Source organism: Pteropus alecto, unplaced genomic scaffold, assembly GCF_000325575.1.
Source record: "Pteropus alecto unplaced genomic scaffold, ASM32557v1 scaffold92, whole genome shotgun sequence".
Classification (NCBI taxonomy): Eukaryota; Metazoa; Chordata; class Mammalia; order Chiroptera; family Pteropodidae; genus Pteropus; species Pteropus alecto.
Window position 1 is genome coordinate 15,286,346 of NW_006432447.1, and position 7,127 is coordinate 15,293,472.

Sequence of the window (7,127 nt, forward strand, 5' to 3'; positions counted from 1 at the left end):
AAGAGTTGTATTTCTTAAAGTCAGATTTATTGATCCACTCTAAGTGCATTATCAAGCTAAGAAGTGCAGTCACCAACTGCTTCGCATCAGCTGACGCGGCAAGCAAATCCAAGGGATTTCACTTTCACCTAAGAAAGTTAACTTTTGAAGTCAAGGTAATTTTGCTAAGCTTTCATGCTGTATTCTCCTCAACTAAATCCGAGATATCACTGTATTAACTTACCAGTAGGGAAAAAAATGGAGGTACTTTTCTAAATTTTTGAAATTATCGATGTATTTGCTGATGTTTCTTAGCTTCAGCGTTTGTTTGTTTTTTAATCATTCCACATTAGGAAACCTCCAAATTCACTCTGAGGTGACAAAATTCTGCACTTAAATATAGGTTATTTTAATGTACAGTTATTTTATCTTTTTTAAAGAAGAAAATATGTTCTGTTTCTGAGCCAAATTTCAAAAGAGCCATAGCACAACATTTCGTTTTGTTTCCCATTCCTTGAAGCTATAGTTCAATTTAGAGAGTTCCCCAGTTGCAAAGAGCTGGTTTTCTTCTAGGAGAATATTCTATTGGCTCTTCTCCCACTATCTTCTCCCAAGTGAAGTCGCCCTTCTCTGAGCAACACATCTAACACTTGAAAAATGTCATTTCATGTTGTTCTTTCTAAAATAATTTGGGACCTGGGCAGCTTCACTCTTGTGCTTGACAAATAAACATTCTTGATTCAGAAATAAGAGAAAGCTGAAAATGCTTCCAGTAAAACAAATTCAAAATGTGAAGCTGCTTCACTGTGATATATAGTTGTAGAATAACAGCCGTTTCATGAAAGGCACTTCGGAGGAAAACAGTGTTAGTAATCCACACTTAGCACTTGTTTATCTCTCTCCCCTTCCCCCAAATCAGGAGAACAGGAACACTTCAAACCAGCAAGAAACCTGGTCTCTGGATTTCACAGCAGGTAGAAAGTAACACTTAACTAACTGGTGGCCTGCTTCCCTTGATGAAATATGATTTTATCGCACAGTCATGGCTGCAATAAGACTCACATTAGCCCCCCAAAAAAGTTCAGAGACTCCATGATCAGCTAAGCAGTTGGGAGGACAGGATCAAAGATGATTAACAGGAGGAACTTCAAATAAACAGAAAAAAAATGCTGTGGAAAAAAACCCCTTCCTCCACACCTATTTTTAAAAATGAGAGGAAAAAAATCATACATTTTTATAAACTTTTTTAAAGAGAATTTTTTTTGAATGAGCAACAAGAATTCTATAAATAATAATAATAATGTGTTATACATTCAAATAAAATAGAAAAGAAAGGCATTGCTTTAATGCCTATAAATGTAGTCAGTGTTTTATATTTTTAGTAGCACTTTTCATGATTTTATGAAATGTCCTTAGTTTATCAGAAGCACATGGTCTGTGTGCTCCCAGACTCCACACTAAACTCATTTCAGAATCCTCAGATAGCTGACAAAAAAATCTGTTTCTTTTAAAGCTTTTCAGATATTCTGAGAGACCCTCAGATTTGAGGACACCTGGTGTATAGGATAAGTAAAAGACAATCTTTCATACTGTCATAACTCATTCTGACTCCTTCATGCATTACAGATATGGAAATACTGGCTTGTACCATTAGTGAGACCATTCAACATAGTCCCCTGAACAGATCTTGGCCAAAAGAATCTCCTAGACCTATGTAATTATACCACATTCATAGAATAACCCTAAATATGTATACTTTACAGCAAGAAAACCTTGAGAATGTACTATTTAAGAGTATCCTTATTTCACTGTAATTTACTGGTATCGAGCTATATTTTTGTCATCTCAACAGGGATGTTTGAATTTTGCAAGAGCACAGTAACATGTTAAGGCAAAATAGCTTAAAAATAATAAAAACTACATTCTGTGGTAAAAGATAAGTGGTGGGATAGATGAAACACGGATTCCAATGTTACAAGAAGTGGGCTAAACAGTTACTACCCACAAGTGGGGAAAGAAGGAAAAACTAAAACATTTATTATTGTTTTTCTTTGTGCCAGATCCTAATTTTATATCATATTTACTCTTTATTCTAGTCCAGTACTGTTAACGTCACCATCTTTTTCAGACAGTGAGGAAAAAAGAAAAGGAAAAAACCCATGAGAGGTTTGAGTAAGGCGCTTTACAAGTATCACCACTAATAAGCATTCTCAGCTCACTCTGCACACAGCCAGCTCTCAAGACAGCCCTGGTCCTGCTATTCCCCACTGGCATAATAGGTAAAACAGCCAATTGTGCTCTTCCCAGAGGCACTTTCTACATCCACAGACATGATCCAAGAATTTGGATTTTTATTTGCAACATTCAGACAATCTCCTGTAGTCCTGGGAGATTGCTTCTGGCAAGGAAGTTGGCAGGAAACGACATTGTTCAAAAGAAAAGAACCTACCTAGATACCTTGGAAAACGCTGAAAAGAAAACTGAAGAAGCATTCTGTTCCTCCTTGATTAGAAAACTGAAGAAGCATTCTGTTCCTCCTTAACGGGAAGTGAAAAGTAGAGAAAATTTTTGGATTAATTTGATCCAAAAAAGATCTTTCATTATATTTCTTGTTTAACTCAGTTTATCCCAAAGTGTGTATTTATCACTTTTTAAAATATATGCATGCATTTTCAGCAACTTCCTTTCTGAATTTTATTAGTTTATTTTTCACTTCATTAGGCAAATATCCAAGGCTACATACTTGACATTTTAAGGAACCAGAAAAATTAATAATCTCAAAAAATCCATACTTAAGGAATGCTGGAATTACAGAAAAGCAATATTTGTACGTCTGTACTTACCAAACCTGTCAGCACATCTAAATGGTTTCCCAACATAATAAATTATGTACTTTAATGATATTTTAAAAAAATCATTACTATTTCCTGAATTGAATACACACATAAAAGTCGTTGGAGAGTTAGCAGTAACTCAGAAGAAGTAACAAAGATACAAGGTGAAAAGTTAAAGAAATACATAGCCCCAGTTTGCACGTGGCATATTAAATGGCCCTGTGAGCATTTCATAATCTTCTTGTATCTCAGTCACAACTCAGTATTAAAAGAAAATAATATAGCATCACATCTATTGAAGCATCTGCATGAGGTCCAATATAAGCCCATATTTACAAGATTATTATTTGTATTTTGAGGTTCAAGAAGCTTCCGGTTTGTTCTGAGGGTTTTAGAGCAGGAGAAGGCACAGTATAAAAATTTAACTCTAGTACAAGCGATAGCAGCATCGTTTAGAGCAATGCTGTCCAAAGGAAATATATACAAGTCACATAGATTATTTTTAATTTTTTAGTAGCCACATTTAAAAAGAGAAAAATGAAATTAGCCTTAATGTGCTCTATTTAGTCCAATATATTGAAAACATTATTTCAACATGAAACAAATATAAAAATAACTATTGAGATATTTGACATTTTTTATAGAGTCAAGGATTTCCAGTGGCTATATCTCAATTTGTACTAGCCATATTTTAAGGATTCAAAAGCTCATGTGGCTATTGGCTACTTTAAAGAACTGCACACAGAGAGAACATTTCCATTGACCCAGAAAGTTCTATTGGACAGTGTTGAGTTAGGATATTAGAAACTTAAAAATAGGGAAATAATTACACCCAGTTTGAGAAGGTTGGTCTGAGGACCAACAGCCAGTAACTCTCAGGTATCCTTAACTCTTCCCATATACCCAGTTTCTGAGACTAATAATTCCATCAATTCAGGAATATTCAAATCTACACAACAAATAAATAAATTAAGGGGTTTGAAACTGATGATCCCCAAAGTAGGTCCCTTTCAGCTCTCACAGTATCTTAGGTAATGCCAATCAAAATCTATGTGAACAATTAACTGACCTTAAAAAAAAAAAAGGCTCATTTCAAAAGGAACATGTACACAGCATTTTGTGTTTCAATGTTATCTCCATTGGACCTTGAGAGAGATATAAAAACATTCGGTTTAAATTTGGCTTTTCTTTCCCTGTCTGTTTATCAGTGTTTTCCATGGCAGGGACAGGCAGAGTCCAAGAGACATTCCGTTCTGGAGTTTATCCAAGAGTTATCCTGCAGTAGATTGCTCTCTTTTAGAAGTTCAAGGGCAAACCCAGCAGTGTCTTTCTTCCAACTCCTTAAGCAAAGGTGCCAAAAGAAACGACTCTCAAAATGGTTATTACAAGAAAATATATAGTTAAAACATTTAATTAAGTCACACATTTATTGAAGTCATGCCACTGCAGATATCTAAATGTGATAAATTCAAACATATATTCAGCAAGAAACAGAAACTCCTATATAAAGAGTGCCTATAATCCCATCTGCCATTCAACTCAGTGAGTATACGTCTCTCAGAGAGAGCAACTGGTCTGATTTTCCTCCATATTTGACCATCTATTCGACATGAGTGTTGTTTGATCTTTTAAATAAAACATTTTTGTGCACACAGCCTCTAAATTCAGCCATGCATTTTATTGCCTAGTTAAGAGATTTATCAAAGATATTTTGACTGTGCAGTTTTTGCCTCAAGACTTGATTAGACATCCTACCCCCTAAGTGAAGTACACCTGTATGTGCCAAATTTTATATGATAGATTTATCCAAGATGACCTCTTAAAGCTGACACTATGGTAGGAGAGATAAGTCATGTACAAAAACAACTACAAAATTAGGCAGAAGGTCATAATAAGTTTGTTAAAACAAAACATGAAAACCTCCAAAATAATGTAATATTTCTGTCAGTTCAAGGAAAGACCTATAAGAGGTGGCATTTGAGATAGGTCTTCAAGAAAAAAGAACGATTTCAAAGAACAGGGATGGGATGGAACAACTTTACACCCAGAAAGAAATCACGTAAGTAAATATATGAAAATAAGAAATTAGAAAATGAGAAATTAGAGAAATTAAAAATAGACAGTATTCCAGTTCAGCCAACATGCAGGAAATGTATGTGGAGATGTAGGCTTGAGCCCAATCCAAAAAATCTTAGTTGTGGTAGAATAGGTTGTGATTATAAGCCCCAATGTGCCTAATGGCTCAAATACAGTAGATATTTGTTTTTCATTTATGTAACAGTTTCCCTCAGAAGTTCCCAGCTTGGTGGGTACCTCTCTTGCACATGGTGATTCAAGGACCAAAGCTCCTTCCAAACCTTGTGGCTCCACCATCCCTAAGGGCAGGAGTCAGCAAATAAGCATGATCTGGTTTTGTACTTCACTGAGCTAAGAATGGCTTTTACATTCTTAAAGGGTTATAAAATCAAAAAAATAAAAATTAAAAAAGATTTGTATTGACAGAGACCATCCCACAAACCCTAAAATATTTACTATATGGCCCTCTACAGAAAAAGCTTGGCAAAAAAAAAAAAAAAAAGACTTGGCAATTCCTGCTTTATGTAGGGCCTTATTGTCTTGTGCATGCACCAGTCATAAAGAGAAAAATTTTGTGGAGGGGCATCAGCCTCTTCTTAAAAGTCTTATCCCAGAATTCCACACATCACCTCTGCTTTCCAACCATTGGCTAGAACTCAGTCACATGACTACCCCAATTCTGAAGAAGACTAAAAATATGTCATCCAGTTGTATGTTCAGGAAGAAAAGGAAACCGATGTTTGGTGGACAGCTAGCAGTCTATGAACATCCTGTTAAGGTGTTTAGATTTTCTTCAAAAGGCAAAGACGAACCACAGAAGAATTTTGAAAAGAATACTGGCATGATAAAATTGTTTAAGAGCATTTCCTCTCTGAAGTAGTAATAAACAGCTACCTGTAGGAAGCAGAACTCAGGTATTCTCAAGTCAGTGAGCCACTAACTGTATACTTGGCAAATGGCCAAGATCAATTTTTAAAAACCATCTATTCATCAATTAAACTTCACCATAAAGCAATTAACATTGTGATTTTTACTCTCCAGAGTACATAGGCTATAGAGATCAACCAGGAATTGTGAAGATTTACAAAAATAGTAGATTCTTTATAAAATGGTATGTGAAAAATATCAATAGCACAGTATGTTTTTGAAGATAAATTTCCTTCACTGTAGAAGTTTAGAGCTGTTACCAGTGGAACCACAGATAGGGCACTGGTGGTTTAGGACCTAAGGATTTTTTCATCATATTGTGAAATAAACGCAGTCTTTGAAATCAAAGGGACCTGGGTTCTAATTTTACTCTGACACTATCTGTATGACTTAGGGAAAATCACTTAGTGTCTCTGTGTTCACGTTCCTCATCTATAAAATGGAGATTAAAGGAAGAAAAAAAAAGTTTTGTAAATTATTGTAGAAATTAATTATAATACACATAAAATAGCTGACCCAATTCCTTGTACAAAATAAGCCTTCAACAAAATTTAATTACTATTATTACCCACTTAAGGACTATTATCATGCCTTTTTAAGGCCTCTTTTTAACAAAAACAAATGCATTTGTAGCATAAAATGGCTTGTCAATGGTGCATAATTTACAAATACATTAAAATATGTGGTTTCAACTTGCTCTTTCATTTCAAATTTATATAAGAAGTATATGTTCAAAAAGCAATTTTCTTAATTAAAAGAAATCTGATATTCAATTCACTAATTAGGTTTTAGAGCTATTAAACTGAATCTAATCCATTATTCATATACCTTTGTGGTTTTCAAACTTACTTTACATTTAAACACTTAAACCTAATGGTTCTTGGATGATGGTTACAGGTAGAGTCATTTCCACTATGAGATACCTGCATTAGTCACGAGTAATCATTTAGTAAAGATAGGAAATAAAAAGTGATGCATTTGAAACAAAATTATTCTGTGGCCTTCATGGAGAATTTTGCTGCATGACTAAATTAATGATCAACTTATTTAAAAAAATACCTTTTAGGAACTTTATAACTGAGGTACATAGTAGGCATTCGGAGAAGAATTGCTGCTATTTAATAAATTAAGAGTGGATGTGGGCCTGTGGTTTGTGAGTAACTCTTCTCAAATGTCCATCAACTTCCTTCACAGTTGAGATGATCTCTACCTTAAGATGGATTCTCTCAGAAGCAGGCCTAAGATAATATTTTGAATGACATGGTTTATTTTCTAGGTTACCTCAAGAAGAACCAGGAGGAAAGCCAGAAA